This window comes from Bactrocera latifrons, unplaced genomic scaffold, assembly GCF_001853355.1.
Source record: "Bactrocera latifrons isolate USDA-ARS-PBARC rearing strain unplaced genomic scaffold, ASM185335v1 scaffold_88, whole genome shotgun sequence".
In the NCBI taxonomy this organism is placed as follows: domain Eukaryota; kingdom Metazoa; phylum Arthropoda; class Insecta; order Diptera; family Tephritidae; genus Bactrocera; species Bactrocera latifrons.
This window is the reverse complement of record NW_017537578.1, coordinates 42,971-65,810: the sequence shown is the minus strand read 5'-3', so window position 1 is coordinate 65,810 and position 22,840 is coordinate 42,971. Positions and strand designations below refer to the sequence as shown.

Here is a 22,840-nt window from a genome sequence, read left to right as displayed (position 1 = left end):
CCTGAAAATTATTTGTGGAAACCAAGCTTTTGTTGCCTATCTTCAAATTTATGAATACGACATGCTAGTCCTAATTGTGGTAAAGATATGTTGGATATTTGGTAGATATATTTATTATAGATATATATATTTATATAGATATTTGGTCCCACATTATTCTAGTAATAAACAATTCGCTTCTGACCAATTTAAAGATCCGAGAATTCAGTGAAAAAATTAAAAAATTATTAATTATAATATTAGTGTTATCAGTTCCACTTGGTGACTTTTTAAAAACGTCTGAACTATATTAACTAGCTTTATTAATAAGTATTCAATAAGCCGTCGAATTAGTGAAAACAAATAATTTTTTTCTAAATTTTCGGTATTTGATGGAACAAACAATTTCTTTAAAAAATCCAAATTTCTTAAAGATTTCTCCAATTTGCTTCCTTTTTACTTAAATAGCAAAAGAACTTAAGAGACAAGAAGTGCTATAAACACGTCGAATATTCTCAAATCGGTCAATTTTCATCAATTATTGACTTTAATAGAAAAAAAATATGGTAAAACGCTCACAAAAATTAGTGTCCTCATTATCACCATTAATAATTCCTAACGCTATATTCGAAAACACTCAAATCCCAACAAAAAAAGGAGAATTGAGACAAATCATATCTCAAAATTCCATTATGAACCCTTTCCTGCTATGACAACTGAAATGCTTGAGCATCTTTTGTTACGCAACAAGCACCAAGCTGTTTATTACTTATATGTGTGACTTCATGTCTGTATATATGCATAGAAAGAATTTTAGGTATTCAAGTAATTAATGTGTGTATAAAAGACCTGGTGTGCGTGACAAATGTATTACCAAAGAATTAACATTTCTATTTATATACACATGTATAATATGTATGTATGTTAGCATGTAAAGTAGAATAAATGTGACTCTAGGGAAAAATGATAAGGAAGAGATTGCGAAGAACATGAGTGGCTTTTGGTGAGAGTTCTAATGGATGTGCGTGTGTATGCATAGACATTTAGACCAATCCCATGCCATTGAGTTTTTGATGTATTTTCTATTGACTTACCTTAAGCTTACTTTATTTTCTCTTATTTATAAATATTTTATATTTCTTTCAGTGCAGCCTCTTGTTTTCTACGTAATGGCAATAATTTAAATATAAATGTATACATAAGTTAAAATACATAAACAAATGAAGTGTTTGGTTGTGAAGTTTAATAAAACTAAATATTCAAATCTCGTAAAATAATTAACATCTCTTCTGTTATCTGTCGCAAATGTCGCTTATATAAATATAAATGTGAAAGCAATAAAGTTAATAAATAATAGAAAGCAAATAAAAGAGTGTTTGTCAAAGTGTTCGAGTGTGCTAAAAACAACCAGCCAACCGACGGAAACAACAAATGCGACTTGGATTAAATGAATTAGGTCTGCTACAACTACAATTATTATTTGTTATATGGCAAAAAAATTTTTCGTATAAAATTACTGCTTCAATGTGAGGCCTGCTTAACAAACAAGAACTTTTGTTCACGTTTATTAAGCTAATAATAATTAAAACGTTAATTTTATTAAAAAACTATTTTATTAATGGTAATCCCGACATTTCGGGACATTAAAGTTAGGAAAAACAATGTTAATATGACAGTTTCGGTATCCCGAAAAATTTCGGGATTAAAAAATTAAAGCTGCGAAAACCAAAATTTCCGTGGCCATAAATGAAGTATAGTTAAAACTACACTTAATATGTTCGGATAGTTCACGTCTTGTTGTTGTTGTATAACATTAGCTGGTTCGCAAGCGGCTACTGAACCAAGCGCTTACGAGCGTAAGCTGTGCGAAAATGAGCAATAAGTTGACTTTTTTAAGTTTTGTGTATTTTTTTTTTTTGCACTCTGTTTTAATTTGTAGTTGTTGTTTTATTTTTGTTCTATTTTTTATTCAATATCAATTTAAATTTGTACTGTGGCACCTTTTCAATTGTTGAATGCCACTTAGCTATGGTTTCATCCACAAAATATTTTTTAGATATATGCCGTGTAACAATGGGGCCAACTTTGACACTTTAACTTGTTTTAAGTACAACTAAGTCCATTTGTAAAACGATAATCTTTCTATTTAGAGATGGTTTTGTGTAGAAGTTGGTGAATGTGGTTGCTTAGCTGAGCTGTATTCTAAGCACAGACGTTTTTCAGAAGAAAGTATTAACCTGGTAGGAATTTCGAAAGTAAATTAAAACTATGGACGATAAAATTGAAGAAATAATTCTCAAAATTTCCAAATTATACTTGACATCCATTTCTTTTTTTGTTTAATTTTGAAAGCTTATACTTGTATGTAGCTCTGCCGCTGTACCGCCAGTCGTCGGTGGCGTCGACGGCGGTAAAGATAACTGACATAATATCACTAAATTATAGAGTTCAATGAAGTCATTCAGAAGAGAAATTTCCATTTTTTTATTTTTATTATTATTATTTTTTTTTTTTTTTTTTTGTATTCTCTTTCTCTTGGTTTTGTTTACATTTGTGCTCCTTCACTCACTTTCAGCTTTCGAAGATGGTTTTCACGTTGATTGCAGCCTACATTACTGCCGATCTCTTTCATATCAACATATGAGCGTATGTGAAATTGTTATTGTGTGTGTACTTGAAAAGAAACTTGCTGAACGCACCTTTGTGCAACAGTTTCTCCGTTCTTAGATATTTTATTTTTCTTATTTTTGTTTTGTGCCATACATTAAGTGCTTTCTGTTGTTTGATTATATTACCATTTTAAAATATTTTATTTTTTTCCTACCGGACTTGTTAAAAGAAGAGGGTCATCTCTACTGCTTATCTATGAAATTTGAATTTTTTAAAAGACTAACGATATTTGTGTAAAAGCAAAACATACATATTTAATATAAATAAGAACTCCAAAAATATTAAACCGTAAAAACTAAACATTAGTTGATTGATATTGAGGGACACAAGCCCAAAGGATTTTTAATAGACATTATTTGTGTGCTATATGTAAAGTTATACAAAAAAAAATTATTCAAAATTATGTTCTCAAATTTATTTGACTATTTCCGTTTCTTGTGAGGTGATTCAAATAACTTCACCGGAACTTCTTTAGGGTAACATCTTTTTTCTTTCAACTAAAGCAGCGCAAGTTCGTGTCTTAAGTCTTTTTATTCTCACAACTTTCGCGCGACTCATCTCAATAAGGTATAGTATAAAATATGCCCGTTCCAAAGAAGAAGTTATTTGTACAAATTATAGTAATTTTAACTTGACTGCTTAGCAAAAGTTGCATTAGCAATAATTTGTTTTTGCTGCTTTCGACAACTTCCCGCATGTTTAGCGTTTCCTTTTTTAACTCGGTACTGTCTACAAAACAGTTAATAAAGTATACATTTTACTACATAGAAACACGTATACAATTAAAGGTGGATTCTTTGCATGCGCTGTTTATATTCTGTAGAATTTTTGCAAATAAATTGTTTAATTAAGCGTGCACAGAGCGCGCCAATCAATATTTTCCACATAGGCAAGTAGCTGCGCTCATTGAACATGTCACTGTTTTGATTCAGAAGCTCATAAAATTTTTTAAAACATTTTCTTACTAAATATATTAAACCTTTAGAAGGAAAGAAAGGAAAAAAATGTAATGAAGTGAATAAAAAATCAATTAAAAACTTTGAAGTGTACTAAGTGGAATATGTTGGATTGAAAAACAGTAATTAACTGCGAAAAGGTTCTATGGCAGATCGATTGCTTTAGATTAAAGCTCGCCGCATTCTGATCCTCCAAAAGCAATATTTTAAATAAATAAAAAATAAAATTTAATTGAAAAATGTTTCACGTTTTCAGAAAATTGCAACGTTATATTATAACATTTTCTAAAATTATTTAAAATGGTATTTATATTTCCATCAAAGTTCGATCGATTGTCCGATATCGTAACATAAATATATTTCGGAACTGCTACAGAATAAAAATTCTATTATAGAGTAACCCTTCTGCATATGAATACCGATATTATAACGTAAAATTTATAAAAAACAAAAAAAAAAAAGCTTACAATAAAAAATACTCTAGTAAAAATATTTAAATATTGTTACATGAAGCTTCTTCACATAAAAATTTGTTTCTACGTGATGGCAACCCTGGTCGAAGAAAAATTTTACTACCATTGTTCAATCTTAGAAGTGTTTACTTTACCTGTTGTATGTATTACATAAACCTTTTTTATACTAACTAAAATTTTAGACGGCAATCTAACTCAAAACTGAAATCCCTTAATGTGATATCCATATTATATAGATAATTTTGATTATTTTGTCAATTTTTTTTTAATAATTATCGCTTTAAAAATGTTTTGAGCTCTAGACGTGCTTAAATATAAAGTAGATCACTTAAAGTAATTTTTGAAATCACCACATAACTTCCAAAAATACTATTTATATTGTTATTAAACTTAAGTAATTATATTCCCGAAACTGAACGATTTCTAATTGTGCAACAACAAAAAAATATTTGAAAAACTAAAGCAATCTATCTATTCTTTGTAACTTCTATTCTAATTAAATAAAGTTTCCAAAATATTGCTACTCATTAACGGCGGCAATAATACTTGACAAAACAATGGCAACAAAACAATGGCAACTTGCTGACTTGTGGAAAAACGTGCAAACAGCGAACGTGTTGGAAAATCTGAAGCAGTTCACCGCTAGCGGCAAACGTACACCAGTGTGTCGGCCGACTGCATGCATACAATCGCACTGAGTGCTTTAAGGCCTTAAAGTAAGTATATGGTTGAAACTTACTGCTTGATTGTTAATTTTTTTAAATTTTTTTTTCAAATTGTCCATCTGGTCACTGATCGCGACTAAAATATTTATTATTATATTTGCTCGCATACAATCTGAAACTTTTCGTTGGTGTAAATGGTAAATTGCAAATATAATTATGCTAAATTGTTTCCAGTGTTTATTTGTTTGCATTTGACTGTTTATATTTTCCTATAATTTTATTGGCTGCCATTAGAGTCTAAACAAGTAAGCGCCAGTTTCATTGTCATTTTTTACGGTTTATGATTTTTTTTACATATTTTTTTGTTGTTTCGTGAGCCGTATGTTAAACTGTTAATTTTCTTACTGTAAATTAGCAGAGGTGTATGCTATAAGCCGGTGCATAGAAATAAACCTCCATCGCAACTATCGCAATGAGCGTATAGCCATTCTTAGCTATAGTCAAGCGGCGCTAAAGGCGATATCCTCTTACGAGATCAAGTCGCTTCTAGTGCATGTATTGCAGGGAGAGGCTGAATAGGCCGGCAATGAACTGGAGGACGAGCTCGCCCGCTCCGCAGCCTCCACTAGGATGGTAGGACCTGAACCCTTTACGGGAGTGGGTCCCCACASCATGAAGGAGCTGCTCCGTAAAAAGGAAAGAGCGGGCAGGGAAGAGCACTGGCGACAAACTCATGGTATGAGACACGCCAAGCTGCTAATGGGAGGTTACAACCTGAAAAAGTTCAAAATCGTAATAAACCTCCCCAGGAGCAAACTCAGGCTGTTAGTCGCATGGTATACTGGCCACTGTAAGCTGAATCGGCATCTGCACAGCATGGGCCTATCAGCTTGCGCCAACTGCCGTTTCTGCGACAGGGAGCCTGAAACTCCGGAGCATCTGATCGACTGCACAGTAGTCTGTAGACGCAGAGCCAAGGCGCTTGGAGTTTTTTTTCCGGATAGGTATCGCATTGCCTCGCTAACGCCAAGCAGTCTACTGGACTTCATTAATGGCCTGGGGCTAAGCGAGACAATGTGAGTAAGGAGAGGGCACAATAGACCAAAGGTCGCAGTGTATTCCTCATCATCATTCAACTCAACTACTGTAAATTAGAGATAATCATCGCAGCACTTATGTGTAGTAGTGTTAGTATAATTGTTATTGTAGCCTTTGTTATTTATTAACTTAGAGTTTAGATTTTATAGATATTTTTCTGCTAACAATACTTTTTCTTCCTTACTTTATGATATGTAGAAATGAATCAAAGTTTGCTAAATTTTGGAAAAATTATAGTTTTTATGTGTGATAGAACTCTTACACCATTGCTGGGCTTAATGGTTGGATATTTAAATGCCAATTTTAAAAGTTGTTTACGTTAAGTATCTGAGGCGGGCACTTGTAAAAGAAAAATTTAAATAAATGCTGACTCAGGTATGTTTGTAATAATATTTCAATTCATTTTTAATTCTATTTTTCTCTTTTCTCGTTCACTTTAATAAAAAAATTGACAAAATTTGCTACAGCATTTTCTCTGTGCCCTATGACTCAAAATATATATTAGATAATGCCACATTAAATTTAGGCAGCATTCTAATTGCATAAAACCTTAAACAAACATAAAGTATACTCTACATACTCTACAGCTTATTTGTGATTTTTAATATTGAAGCCTTTTCAACGCTACTTTTTTTCCTTGTCACAATGCCGAAGGTTATAGCGTTAGCGTCAATGCAACCCTGCTACCATTATTTAATAAAGCGATGRAGCACTCACTACTTCTTCTGTACACCGCTGTTGCTACAAAAAACTACGAATTGGTGTGCTTTTATTCTATTGTGCCTGCACTGAACTTAACATTGGCTTTTGTTGCTCTTTTTCTACTCGCCTCTTGCTGTCTTTGTCTGTATGTCGATCGAACCCAACAATTGCAACCACTTTTAATTGACCTTAAAATGTTTCAGCATTTTGACCACAAAAGGCAAGCTGAACTAAATTGGCATAAAAACAAATGTCGGCGAAGGAAAATGGCTACGAGGAGCACCGCTAGCGAGCGTAGCGAGTGACAGGTGCACACGCTGTGCACGGCGCTGGGCCATGGCGTCACTTCGTGGCTGCGCGGTTTTACGAGTCGTTTTGCGAGAATCGCTTGGTGGCTGTGTCATATATTTTATTGACTGCACGTTGCAACTTGAATTTAGGTCGCGCGCTTATATACAAATATCTATGTGTGTATGTTTAGCTTTTATCGGTTTTGGCGATACCACTATGCAAGAGTTTGTGTGTTGAGTTCACATACATTTTTATAGTTGATTTTTTCAATTTCTTTCATAAATTTCTGCGATCCAAGCGCAGCCATTTGCCTTCGTGCTTGCTTTCAACGATTCCGGCGAGTGGGCGCTGCGACGGCATGTGGCAGTGGCAGGTAGCATACATGGCCAATGTATGTTATTTATTGTGTCCGTATGTATAATATTAAAGCGCATTAGCTTAAAAATGCGTGTCTGTGCATATTTGAAAGTATGTGTGCGTCGTTTAATGAATCCAACTGTTTTATAGCCGCCTTGTCTATTGGCGGCGGCTGCACTTCGACTACCGTTCGCTGCCAGGAATGCATTTGCATATCCGTTGCACGCCGAATTGGGGTCAAAGGCAGTTTTATAGTACTTTTATGCAAAGCTTATGCTTTAATTGCCGAGAAACAGCGCGGTCAAGGGGTTGAGTGTGCGCAGCTGGCAAGTGTAGTCGCTGCAGCTCATTTGCATATTCTTACGAAGGCAAGTATTGAACCCTCTCACTGATGAGTACTTTGAAAGCGCTGCTTATCTATAAAATATAAAAAAATATTGGAGAAGTACTCGTGTTTAATTACATTTTCTTACATATTTAATTTGCATGCACGTTATTTCATTTATTCGTTGCTATTTAGTAAGATAGAGATTATTTTTACGACTGTAATAAAATGTAGAATAAATAAAATACCTGTATGTAATTTATTTTTTTTTTACTGGACAACCGTCTGTTGCTTTAGACTTTTTTTTCAGTTAAGCCGATTTTTATTATGAATTTAATAAGAGCTGTGTCCGAAGGGGGTCGCTTAATGACGCACATGGATCCCAGGCACAAGACACTTGATGATAAGATCTTACATAATGCCTATACCCTGAGAAAATTTTCGCATTTCAGTACAATAAAATTTTAACGATTTTTTAAGACTTTAATTTCGTTTTAATGTTACATTAAAACATGTTTTATTTTAAGGAAATTCCTGCCTGTATAAAACATGATTTAAGCTAAATAAATTAAATAGAATTTAAAGTATAGAAAAAGCTTTTAAAATTCTATTGTACTGAAATGAGAAAAATGTCACTTCACCGCCAGTTATTTGAAGTCAATACCCACTACTTATTTTGGTAATTAAATTAATAACTAATAGAAAATAACCTTCGTCATCAACTTCCCTAGCGAACGCTGAATTAATTGCACTTGAGGTGTCAAAGCAGAAATATTACTGATGCTGACAGAACTCCCAAACCAATTCGTAAAAGTACAGTTGTTTAAACTACTACTACTGCCAATAAATATAATATTATTATAAGAATTATAAGAATATAATAACCTTGAAAAAGATTCCTTAAGACTAAATGTTTATTCATGAATTGTATTTGTTTATTTTATAGGCCGAGGTAGATAGATCGAGGGAGATTATATGAGTGTAGTTCGAATCTACGTCGGATGGTTTTTATCGCAGAAAATATTATGTGGCTTGCTATGTCGGCCGAGGAGTCTGAAGCGGTGTCCATCAATGTGTGTAAACGAATATGTTGATGAATTAAAAGTTATGCGCTTGATCGCTTTTTTTTTATATGTAGCGCTGTACAGATGCGCTGCTGTGGTGTATTATGTTGTGTTGATATATGAGCGTGATGTTTTGTTGAGCACTTATTGTACTACCGTTTGTCATTATTTTACGGCTGAAGCGATGTACTTTGAGAGAATAGTTTGTGTTCATTTAAACAACAGTGGTTAATACGAAAGCACGGAAAATTATTGACATTCTTCAAAGATATGCTTTGTGTATTCTAGAAAATAATCTAAAACTAAAAGTACTCCAGAAATTGAGATTAATCAAATAACGTAATATATAGGTATATATATGTAGAAATTTTAAATTATAAAACTATTTTTTATTATTTTTGATAATGCTCTTATTCATCTATTAGCTTCAACTGTATATTTGTAACATTTTTCAGTTTCACTATGCAGCTAAAAATATCAACTATTCAAGCATTCATATAGTATATAACTTTTTTGGTAAAATGAGTAAATTTTTTGTACTTCTCACTTTATTCATTTTGCCCATTTTAGTTTACTTCTGTGCACACTTAATTATTTTCACAAAAAAAAAAAAAATATATATATAAAAATTAAAATATACAATATAACAAAAATCTTAAATTAGCCTAGTTACATGTGTACGAGCAAGCGGCTCAGTAAGCAGCAGCAACAATTATCAGATATCACACTTACTCTCAAGAAAAAGCACAAAAACAAAACTACATATTAACATGCACATATAAAGTTGATGCAAGCGGATATATAAGGTTTCGGTGGCTGCGCTGGCACCACCGTTCCCCGATTTTGTCAGCGTCGCAACTGAACTCTTGTTCTCCTTTCACTTAGAGCTTCTTCAGCAACATTTGTTGTTGGTACTTTCGTTCAAAATTATTTATGGGAAAAAAGTAGTTAGGTTTAGGCATACACATTCCTATAGCTTTGTATGCTGCTTGAGGCCGAAGTTTGCATATGTGTGTTGTTGTATGACTATGTAGCTATTTTTATGTCTGAAGGTAGAAAGAAATGAAAAATATGACTTATTACTCCTTTGTTCCCTCAGGCCCAATATGAATTAAGAACTTATAGCCTATCATATCTGGCATTAATTGAGGTGTCTTATTTGTATGAAATGTGATTTATAAAAACTCAAAAAAAAAAAAAAAAATAATAATAATAATAATCATGACTTCCTCCGCAGCGCTTTTTTTAATACTTCCTCTCGCTGTCTTTATTTTTTTCATATCTTTTGTGCACATTTTTAATATATTTTTTATGCATTTTTTTTATATTCTCCTATTAATTTTCCATTTTTCCTTGATTAATATTTAAGCATTACCAATCATATTTGCAACACCAACTTACACGTTTATCATTTTTCATTTTTCCAAGCTTAAATTGCAACTAATCAGCTTTTAAATAGAAAAAAATCCGCTGCGTCGTGAGTTCATTCACTTGGCTTGTGCTTGCGTGCTGACTTGATGCTGCCTGTTTTTGCTTTTGTTGGCTGCTAAGAGCCACTGACTAATTCTTTGCTACTTAAATTGCCACATAATCCCAAAAAATACAACAAATACTTCACTAAAATTAAAACATTTCGGCAATTGATCAGCATTTTCAGCTTCATTTTTTGATTAATTTCTTCTCCGGTTTTATTTCCCCACTTACTTTGTAATATAAACCCATTTTTTGGCTGCGTTCTTACTATAGTAAGCCCTTTTATAAGCAACGATTGAGTTATTCGTCGCTCAGATTGCTTACACAATCGAATACCGACCGATTTCAAAAATTGTGCACACTGATGCGGCATTTCCGCAGCTTATTTTTTATATTTTTTGTAATTTTTTTATGAAGCAAGTTTTCATTTTACTCTTTTTTCTAAGGCTTTTATAAAATTTATTTTTATTCTGCTACCTTATGATTATTTATTGGGGGCTTAAAGTGTTTTTTCTTTATTTTATAAAGTCACCGTTGCGAATTGTCTTTGCTTTCGTTGTTTTTTTCTATTGCTTTGACTTCATCATACTGTTTGTCCTTTTTTTTTTTTTTTTTTTTTTTTTTTTTTTTTTTTTTTTTTTTTTTTTTTTTTTTTTTTTTTTTTTTTTTTTTAGCTAAGAACTGACTTGATATATATTTTCCAATAATCAGCGTTTGGTCATACATCTTCATAATATTCTTTGAGCTCCATGAAATTTTGAATGAGTTATTGTCCAAATCAAGGAAGTAATCCCCGAAGAAATTTTTCACATCGGATGACTGCCATACAAACTGAGCGACAAATATCAAGTTTCTATAAAGAATATTTTGTATCAAAGCAGACGTTTTTTTCTTCTAATTTAATTTTTTTGTATTCATATATTAACATTTTTAATTGTCTATTAAATATTTATGTGGTTAATTTTTATTGTCAGTTGAGTGAAGTCGAAATTTAAAAAAAAAAAAAAACACAATTTTTCTTTACTACAGAAGCATGTCATTACTTTACTCATGACTTACCTATTTGTTGCTGAGTATTATTGTTAATTTTAATTGGCTTGTTAACATGATACAATCGCAACTAGCCGCACAATTTAAATGTTCATAAATTCCATGGTTAATTACACATTTCTTCTGCGCACAAACAGATAGAGGCGTAGATAAATATGCGTGAATTTGAAACTAGTTTTGCCTTAAGAAGCTTCAATCAGCATTACATTTCAAATAATAGATGAAGAATTACTTCCTACATGTAATGATTGCCCTATTGTGCGTATTATATACAAGTATTTGATGAATGTTTCGAAGATTTGTTTTTTTTTTTTTCGCAAACATTTGTGCGCCGTGCTTCAAAAAAATATCTTTACTAAATATTACCCACTATTAAATCCATCAAAAAACTGTGGACGCTTGCAAAGCCAAAAGCAAAAACAAAACTTCAATGAAGTGAGTAGCTTACAAATGACGATGATAAAAGTGAACTTTGCGCCTTTTCGGCATGCAGTTATTGCTTGCTGTTATTGCTACTAATGCATGCTCGCAACATTGGCAGACTTTTATTTTATTACCCACACAAAACAAAAAACCATCAGCCATTATTAAAAATAAAGAAAAATGTCAAATATCGGCAGTACTAGTAAGCTTTATCCATCGGACACTTGCATCAATCAATGAAAATATTTCAAAAATTATTTATGCAAAAACAACGAAACCAATGCGAAAACCGCATTAAATATGGTACTGTGTTGGAAAGGTACGGCGGCGACTGGGTGAGGATCTTTTCGAAAAAATTTTTACACACACATTTATTTATTTGTTTTTCATATTCTGTAATTTACTGGCGTTTGTACCAAGTTACTGAAAGGAGATTTCTTTGCATTGCATTATAGTCTGCTTGTGACTTTTTACATGCTTTCCTTTTTCTCTTTTTTTCATATTGTTGGTGTAATCGCTTGTATGCAAGTTTATTTTCCTTATTGCTCACAATGACTGCTCATAAATTTTGACATTTATTTATTTGTGCTTGAGAGGAGCAGCCTCTCATTCATGCATTTTCTTCACATTCTCTTCTTTCTAATTTTTGGCAGTTTTTTCACTGCGCGAAGTGAGAATTGTCCAACTAAACAGGCATTGTGCAGACATTGTTAGCCAAAGACTAAACAAATACATGTCCAACAAAGAGACAACAAAAAGCCTACACGGTACAAGAAAAAATTAAATAATTTGTTTTATTTAGCAAGAGCAACTCTTGAAGCAAAAGGTTATGAACCTGGTGAAACAAGCGCAGCAAACAGTAAAAATATATACGTATATATGTATATTCATATACTATTTGCATAGCTGTTAAGAGACTTCAACTGTGTAAGGAATGTATATTTAGCAGTTGTTAATCGAATGGAATGCGACATGAAGCTGTATGTAAGCACCAATGGTGAGACTTCAAAAGTTGAGTTAGCAGATGGCATGTTAAAGATAAAGTTAGTAGCAAAGTAGTAGTAGTAGTAGTAGTAGTAGTAGATAGTAGTGGCTTAGCCCCAGTTGGCAGGAATATAACTGCATTTTTTACGCTCACACCATTTATTTATTGCTTGCTAAATGAAATGTTAGAGAAATTAAGTTCACAACACAGAGAAAAGTATTCTAAGCCAGCCATGAAAAGTTTATGTACAAACCACACCCATTTTCTAAATACCCAAAGTGTGTGCCAAAGTATACAGTACTTTTTGAATATACGGCCCCCTGGTGGTGTCATTTATATGTAATTGAACATCTCCAAAACATCGATTTATCGCATTTTGACCGAACATTTGGGATTAGGAAAGGTGTGTGCACGGTTTATTCCGCACAAATTGACTGACGATCAAATATTGCTCAGAATGCCGTCTCATCGATCGACGCTTGTGACCAATTATTTCAGCAAAAATTACCATTAACAATTAACCACTCCCCGTATTCAAATGATATGGCACTTTGCGACCTCTTCCTTTTCGGAAAAATTTGAAATTTTGCAAACGTAATTTGCCGGAACTGCCGATATCGGACCATATCTATATCATATAGATGCCATACAAGCCGAACGATCGGAATCAAGGGCTTGTATGGAAAAGTTTCGCATATGTAGTCGTATCGTCACGAAATTTGGCATGGATTACTGCTTAAGGTAATAATATAGTATAGTCTAAAAAAAAAATTTTTCAGAACCGATTACTATAGTAGGTTTTTTTTTTTTTCTTGTTTGGCTTGTCGCTGCCTCTGTATGGCATAATTGACAAGCGCCTGCTGTGTGTTCAATAATAAATAACTACTTAAGTATATAGCTATATTACAAGCGCACTGTTCGTATCCTCTTGCGTTAAGTTCATACTATTTAAATTACAGTTATTAGTTGCTCAGTTGTGATAATGAATTTAAATTGCCTTTGATAGAGTATTATATTTTTATATATACATACATATATACAGGTTAAAGTTGCGTGCAAAAAAATTACTAAGACTTACAGCTCGAAAAATATATAGATACTAACATTCTCGAAAATTGTAGTTTGACCCCTTTAGGCACCTTTAAAACTTAAATATCTTCGCTTTACTTTCCAATTATTATCAACTGTTTGATATTTCTTATTAGAAAGGTAAGCAGCAGTCAACCCTTCTGAAAATGTTCGAAAGCCTTAAATGTGCAAAATTAACTATAAATTTGATTAAGGAATAAATATTAGTTTTAATCAATCATTCCCAAAATGTTGCGAAATATATACCTCATTTATCATGGTAGTTTTTTCGAAATCTAACTTTTATCATTATTACGTCAGCCTCACAAGAAATCTCCTACTTTAAGCTTTCTGAAATATACAATTTTTGTGTAAAAGTTATTTTTTAATTGAACTTCCAACAACTGATCTATAACAACAATTTCCAACAAATAGTCTACGAGTCGAACGCTGCCAAACAGACGGGTTGCGACAGCAGTTGCCACTCGCCACTTAATACTCGCTTATGAATTGATATGTTGACTAATTACGTAGCGAGTGCTCACTTGCAGCCATTCACGTGTCAGCAACAACATTATAAATATGAGCTCAGCGAAGTGCAATTTTAGTAGGTGTGTCCCTTGAGTCGACCAGCAGCTACTAACCGCCGGTGGATAGCATTACATTTGCCCACTTGCTGAGCGAGTTGGCAGGCATATAAATGCAAAAAGCGCGCACAACTTCCATAAGCTCAACCACAGATGTGCTGCCGTTAGCTTCTAATAACACAGTGAGCTCATGTGAGCTCACACACACACACATAAAAACACCTAGTCGGTAAACTATAACGCATTTGTAACCTCAAGTTAAACAGTTGCGTTAACATTTCGCCTTAACTAGCTCACTGAGTATCTAGTTTTTTTGTTTTGGTTTCTACTAGGTGCTTTATTATCGCCATTTGGCGTTGGCACACTTCATTGTATAACAACACTCACGACCCAAAGACACATAGTCGTTTGCATTCTATATATATATAATATATAAATATATGTATATGAACCGTTTTCTAGTAATCACATAACGACTTCTCTCTGCTGCCAAAGGGCGATTGCACTTTGTCAACGTTCGTTACACTTTGTCAGCAAAGAAGTCCACTGACAGTAGTTTAGCTGGTCATGATGAGTCACGCAGAGCCATAAAGTATTGCCGCTTCGGGGTAATGCCGTCAACACGCAGTCTCTGGACCAGTTTTTACCCAAGCCGATGTGTCGTTAAGAAAGAATGTCGCTTCGGGGGTTCATTTCACTTTTTCTAATATTTTAGTAAGGACTACCAGATTGTAATGAATGGTTAGTGTGGATATCAAATTAGTATTGGTGTGTTGGTAAAAGAAGACGAAGAGGAAAGCTGCTCAAATAAATGATAATAAAAAAAATATTATCAAAATAAATTTGAGAATAAACGAGTGGTACTGAAATCATTTGCTACTTTCATACTCTTACTATTATATGATGCATGTATGAGCAGTTTAATGGGGCTTGCGGCGTTTACTTCTGAATAAAAGTTCTATTAAAAAATTATAATAATATATACTGTAGTTATGAATATATGCGCTCATCTTATAGACGTGAATAAGCACATAAATACAACATTTTCTTCCACCGCGGTTGCATTCCATTTTGGTAATTCAACAACAATTACACATTAAACAGATGTTTAATGTTCAAAGTTTGACATTTCAGGGTCTTTTGAGCATCTCCGCGCATGCATTGCTGCAGTGGTATGAAATAAAAATGCACAAGGAATGCAATTGCGGTTGAACGACACGACATTTGATGAAATGTCATTGTAAACCGGTTGCAATAAAGTCTGTGTGGAGATAAAATATATTTAGTTACACAAGTTACATGTGTCAACATTCCATGGTTGACTCTTATTGAGATATTTTTGCTTGCAGGGATGCTTAACCAAAGGGAAAGTGAGTTTTAATAGTTTGCAATGATATTAATTGATTTAAATTTTAGTTTAGGATCTCAAAGGAAATAAATATCAAAATGTTTATTATGAAATCAGAAAGGAAACTTAGGATTAAAGTTTTTGGAAAGTTTTACATTTTGTACAATGAACTTGAAAAAAGGACGTAATTAAATTGGACATTATTGCCTCTAGCGAAATGATAGGTCGAGTCCATAAAGTCATCATCATCCCTCTACCTGACGTTATTGTATTTCTTGGTACGAGAAGATATTTATGATATTCTTAGAATGCATATTAACTCGTTCTTAAAAGTAGCATTCTACCGAGTGAAAAATAAATATTGTAGCCAAGAACAGGTAAAGCCAAAGGTAAGTATGTAATGTGAAAATCTGTAACTGTTTACCGCAGCACCGTTACGTGACTTCATGTCACAGCAAGTGATTACGTTATTTTATTTGCTCCCATACATAGAGTAAACATGCATACACATACTGACATGAGTATATACATTTATAATATATATTTACCAATATTTATCTGTTCCACAAGTAGAATAATAGCCAAAAAACCAACATCTTCAATTAAATTGATAGTTACCCCTCAAAGATGCGCTCATTTCCCTTTCCCAACATTTAACTTGGAAGTCATCTAATCACACTTAAGTCGCGCCGATATGTTTTGAAATGCTTCAGCAATAGACATGCATGAAAGAAATTTCCAAATTAAAAACACGGAGTTCAGTGACGCTTTCTTTCTACGCATGAGATTTCTTATTTACTTTTTTTGTTTTTTTAAAGACCAATTTTCCACTCCTCAATTGTTAAGCGGCTAAGTGCCAAGTCGTTCAAGTGCAATACAAATGTCAGTTGATTCTGTGGATTTACAACAACAGTGTACGGCGAAGAGCGTGTAAATATTTAAACTTTTTGACGAGCGTGAAACTTGTTGTTGTGTGGTCGCATGAATTCTATGAGTGATGCTCACACGCTTATACGCTGCCTTACTTTATGAGCCTCACTTTGGTGCATATCTATATGTGTCGGTGTGTGCGTTCACGTACTCAAGTATTTTGAAGTAAATAATTATTTTGTGTACAAATATTTGCATTTATGTTAACGTCAAAGCACCGAAGAAGCTGTTAACATTCATATATGCAAACTAGACGCTTAACCTGATTTTTTAGTTTTTAGACAAAATTAAAATATATTATTTTTCTATTGAGGCTTGAGTAAAAATTATTAAATAACAATCAAAGCTTTATAAGTCTATTCATAATATTATTGATGAAGAATTTTACGCTTAACGCTTTAAGCAGATTATCTTTCTCCTTTTGATATTTGTTTATATTACTTATGCTCGAAAACCATAGTACATATACAGGATATAAGCATTTAAAGCACTTATGCTTAATCGTTTATGAATATGTAAAACTTACATGCTGCTAGTATTAAGTCATTAATTCGCGTTCATTTGAATATCAATGAATATCGAATTTTATGTCACTGAAGTCAAAGCGAGTTTTTATCATCTTCAGACTTCGCTACAAGCATCTCTAGCGTAATCCCGCCAAAATTGTTGACAACCTTAAACAAGTGATTTTATGATGAGATATATGTACATATATAATGCTTTTGAAAGCTTTCACTGTGTAACCTAAAATACATAGGAACAAATAAATCATATAGCATAATAAGTTTTACATGGCATGCTCCTCTTTCTCGCATCTTATTAGATTTTTACGATTCAATATTCATGCTCGAAGTAATGCCAACGTTACTTTCCTGAACGTGGAAAGCATCTAATGTGATAGTACAAGTATAGTATGGTGCTTGTATTTCATAATTTACTCATACCTTAATTCTATTACCATTGTGCGCTGAAATGCAGGCAGTATTTTTTAAGACTTTTATTATCTGAAAAGAATAAAATAAGTTGGTTAAAACCGTATACTATATACTCTCTTCTATTATTAATTTCACACTCAACATTTTATCAACCTTTTGCAAACAAATTTTATTAAATAATAAATATTTTATTTTAAAATAAAAATATTATGAATAGTACTTCGTATTTCCTCTTTATTTTAGTTGAATGTTTCTTTAACTATTTTCTCATTATTCAGTTTTCATTATGTCGAGGATAAACACTTTAGACGCTGTGCCGAAATGTAGGCAATTTTTTTCATAACTTATTCATAATATGTAGAGATTAAGAAAATAGGTAATATTTCGTATTCACAAATATATCAAATTATAATTTCATTTAATATTATATGTGTATTATTAAAAGAACTTTTTTTACCATAGCTATTTTGAGAAACTACTAGCATATTGCAATTTTTTTTTAATTTCTGTAAAAAATAATTGTTTGATGAATTTGGCACAGATGAATTAATATGACCTCATTGATACTGATTTTACTTTTCTTTTAAATATCTCTTTTTATTTGATTAAAAAAAAATAAAAATAAAAAAAATTTTAAAAATGTCAAGGTTAAACTAAAAATAACAACCTCACAACTACCAAGTAAAAATTCTTTAATATTATAACTTATAAAACCATCACTCATTTCTACAACTACACGTCGACAGCTTTCACTCCAACAAGATCCTCATTAAAGCGCTGCCAATTTCAGCAATACAAAAGCAAATCACTCACTTTCACCCGACGCTAATGCGCAAACAAAATAAATGAAAAACATTGATGAAAATCCTGCTTTCATATCCAGTTTTCGAATTGCACTTTCTACTCAAACAAAACAAGCAACACCAACAAACGTAGCATACTGTATGTTGCAGCATCCGCTTGCAACATGAAAAATTAAACCAGTTAACTGACATATGCAGGGAACGCAATCGAGAAGAAACATATATCTTAGGTTCAACGACAACATCAACCGAGGTGATTGGAGCAACAATTTATTTTTATTGGCTCCATTATTGCTTGGTGTTGGCAGTTTTACAACATTGAAATGTCAGTTTTCTGTTGTTGTAAATATGCTGTTATTGTTGTTAAGGGCACAGGAGTGTCAAGTTGACTTATTCTTGTAGGGTGCACTGATAAGGCGAATATGACTTTTCTTTAATACTTAATTTTCTCTTGATTTATGGTAGTTTATTACTAAACACGAATCTGCAAAATTAGATTTATTTCTCAAAAATCTCTTTCAATTGTTATTATAATTTTTATAAAAATTATTAAATTCAAGTCAATACAACATAATATTGGCAGTTGTAAAATTCTCAAACAAAGCAACCGAAAATCAATAGCAGATTTGACAAGTGAAGCGCACACCTGCTAAGTAATTAACAAAAACTACAAATGCAGCAGAAAAGCAAGTTAAACGCAGACGCATAAATAAGCAAAATAATTGAAAAATTAAATCAACTGTTGCGAGTTGTGTGTAATTTTGCAATTATCACTTTACATTTCCATCTATTATCATATCAGCGGTAAATTACCGGCAAACTTACAAAACACATCACGTTTGAGCACATATTATGAGTGATTTGTGTTATCTGCGCATGTATGGGTGAGCGCAATTACTTGTCTTTTGCGATTATTGATTGTGATTGCAGCGCCAAAAGTAAAATCGAATGAAGGATTCGCTATTAATACGTTCCCTGGAGCCATTACGGACCTCAGTACAACACAGTTAACTTTTATATGTTTTCTGAAATCGCGGTGAAATTTTCTCCAAAACTTAGCCAATAATGTAGAATATATATAACATGTTGATTTACCAATTAATGATGGATGGACTCACATAACTTATTTTGTCTTTCTATTTTTTTGAAGAAATTTTATTTTTTGTTATATAGTATAGCCTTTGTTAATTAGCTTAGTACCTGTTTTCTCTGCATATAAAACGGTTACCATTCTGGATTGCAATAGATGAGAACCATGCCTGATACATTTTAGAAGCGGTGGAAGTAGCTTAATTAACAGATCACATTTCATATAAAAATAAATTCAAACGTTTGTATTGTCCTGTTTGATATTTTAAGATAGGTGTCGTCTCGAAACAAGAAAAAGTAGACTTGTCTTCATCATGTGTCTAACCTAATGTTATGAATTAAATCAGATAAAGTTTTCCCTTTCCAGAACCACTTGTGAATGCTTTTTTCTCTAACATCTCTTTCTATGGAATTTTGAATTTTTTGAAATGTTTGATGTTTTTGTGGCGTCAAAGAAGCATTTATTCGACTCATTGCTGTGAGTAAAGTAAACTTATATTCGTAGATGATTTTAGTTTTTAATAAACATGAGGGATATCTTAGTTCTTAAATTAGCACCCGACAACTCGATTTTCCAAACTTAGCATAAAAATTATTTTCTTGAATTGCTTTTGTCAGAAACACGATTTACTAATCTTAAGATTTTTTTATGATTTTCAAATTAGCCGTTTTTTGGAATAAATTTTGTATAAATTAGTGTAAAATGCCTCTATCACACTCACTTTGACTCTCTCACTCTCATTTCAACTCTCTCACTCTCTTTATTTCTCCTTATAAAAAAAATATCGTTACGGCGATTTGAAACATATGTATACTTCCTGAAATGTTATTATTCTTCGCAGTTTAAGGAAATTTGAAAAATCCGACAGCTTTCTCTATAACCTCTGTGCATTTTTTTGATTTGCGAATCATGATATCTTTGAAATTGTAATCAGTAAACCACTAAATATATATCTAATGTAAGATTGTGCGCTTGTTGTCAATTTGTATGGAAATACATTTTTTATCCGCATAAACCCACCCTAAATTTTTACATAAATCGCACAAATCAAGCTAGGTTGCCTCGAGTTTTTGCTTTGTTATATGCAGCATGATTTTTTTATATGTGCTTACTGTTTTTGTTAGTGATAACCCGAACTTGACATTTTTAACCAAAACAAGCCACTGACATGGTTCACTAATTGCCACAGCGGATGCCTGCGAACAAAAGTGCAGCGGCATGCAGACGAGACATCCACGAAAAGCAGACGACAAGTGCATAAACGAGTGTAGATTTGTATTTGGATGTGTGTATATGTGTGAGCCGAGTACAATGCAATAAATCACCATCGGCGTGTAGGTTGCTGCTATTGCACTCAATTCAAGGCGGCGCAACTAAAACCATTATTTTAATCAGGCGAAACGCATCGAACATACTTACATACAGTATTATTAAATACTATGTGTGCACAAATATATGTGTGTGTGTGCTTTGAAAGCGGTGCATCCAAGTTTTGTAGTAAATGCAAGTTGGCCACCATCAATGCAACTGTCGCTTGCTGTAGGCAATTCATGCAACAAAGTGTTGTTATGCTACTTTACTTATGTTCGTATATGTATACTATATATTTATATGTGTTGTATTACCATGTGATTTTCCGCTAACAATTCAGTTGTTTTAGTTTTTATAATGTGGTGTTTCTCTTTTTCTGGTTTTGCTTTTATCGTTCTTTTGCGCCATGATATTCACTTATCTTCTGTCTGCCGACTTATCACGGCAACCTTGAATTGTCAGTCCATTGAAGTTCACTACTTGTTGGAGCGACAGTCATCAGCATTACATGTTATCTAGAGTTTCATTATTAATGTCAATGTTTAGTTGTATCAGCACAACGAAAATGTAAGCGCCTTCTATTGCATTTAAGCTTCTGTTGGATTTATTTCTTTTTTTGTATAACAACTTTTTTCTCCCTTCATATTTCTGCTCTTATTTATAGCACACTTTCATTTCCAAAGTATTTTTGTGAGATTTCCATTTCAGACAGTCCCTGGTCTTAAAAAGAATTTGTTTTTTATTAATCTAAATTTAGTAATTTCTAATAAGTAGTAAATACTTCGCCTTCTGAAATTTAATTTAAAATATATTCTCTTTTCAATGAAAAAAAAATCGAACTAAAGAGATTATAAATATTATATTTTAAAATATTATTTAAGCAGAGTTGGCACCTGCTTGAATATATAAAGTTATGACATCAGTCTTTTGGGATGCACGTAATATAATACAACTCAACGAATGATTACTGAGCCAGTTATAATCTATTTCGCTGGGTATTTTGTTGCAGTTCTTTTCTACTATTCAAAATATTCAGCAATTGTATTATTTCTGAGGAAGAATCTGTTTAAAATTATACGCATATATCCAAGTGATTCCTACAAATATGAATTTTGAACAAATGCTTACTACTGGATTCTAACATAAAGAGATGGAAATTATCCTATGACCTTACCCTAGTTCTAAGCTACCTCCCCACCAATATTCAGCCAAATCGGTTCAGCCTTTCTTGAGTTATAAATGGTGTAAGTAACACCACTTTAGATATATATATAGATATTTGTATATATGGATTAAAAAAATATATTTTTTTGTTTGCCTTCACTCCCTCTTTTGCTTTTAGTTTTATTATCTTTCAGCTCGTTTTCCATTCCACTGCCCACCTACTCGCCGCGAATTCATTTTTCGAATTTATTTCATTTTATTTTCTGCACTTGTAAATAAATTAGCACATTTGGGCTGGTTTATTTGTTTTTTAATTTTTTTTTGGCGTCATTGCAAAGTAGGGCGGCACGCTTTTGACTTTTGCGCTAACAGGAATATTTTAATGAGGCATAAGCAGCAAGACAAAACAATAACGACAGTCTATGTCCAAATATCTGGTACGCCTTTGGCTACCCAAAAGACAATAGCGGCATGTTTTCAGACTTTTCGGCTTAGGTACTCCGCTCGCCTTGGCTTTGTGAGGCGTTGACTAATGAATTTGCTGTAATTTTTCCGTTTTTTATTTAATATTGAGTGTGTGGACATTTACCTTTAGATATTTAGAAGAGCATACACTTATCGCAAATTGGTTGCAATCTTTATTTATAAAAGTTTGACAACAATTTTGAATCTTTTTAATAATTCTAGACACATTTCTGCCAAAGATTAATACATATTTAATATAAAAAAATTTGGTTCAAATAAACAAATATCACTAAAATTGCTCACAAATGCAACTTTAACATCAAAATTTTCCTTTTTATCAACAAACTTATGTCATCTTCACAAATTTGTAAAGCTCATATTCATATACAAATGTGTCGTTTCGCTTCATTTAAATGCAAATGCATGCTTTTGTCCTTAAACTAATGCATATAAAAAGATTTAATTGGTTTCCATTACGCTAAATTTAAATTCAACGCAGGCGCCGAAAGCACGAAAACAATCACAAATTAAGCACGTAAGGAAGGGCTAAGTTCGGGTGTCACCGAACATTTTATACTCTCGCATGATAAAGTGATAATCGAGATTTCAGGCGTGGTTGTGAACCGAT

General features: G+C 32.6%; 1 long non-coding RNA gene across 1 annotated transcript in view; it reads left to right on the top strand.

Moving 5' to 3' along the window:
• LOC108977390 overlaps positions 1 to 22,840 on the top strand; it is a 60,906-nt gene that overhangs the window by 3,467 nt on the left and 34,599 nt on the right. The window contains exon 2 of the long non-coding RNA XR_001994030.1: positions 4,585 to 4,794. This is a non-coding gene — a long non-coding RNA (uncharacterized LOC108977390). The remainder of the gene's footprint in view (positions 1 to 4,584; positions 4,795 to 22,840) is intronic.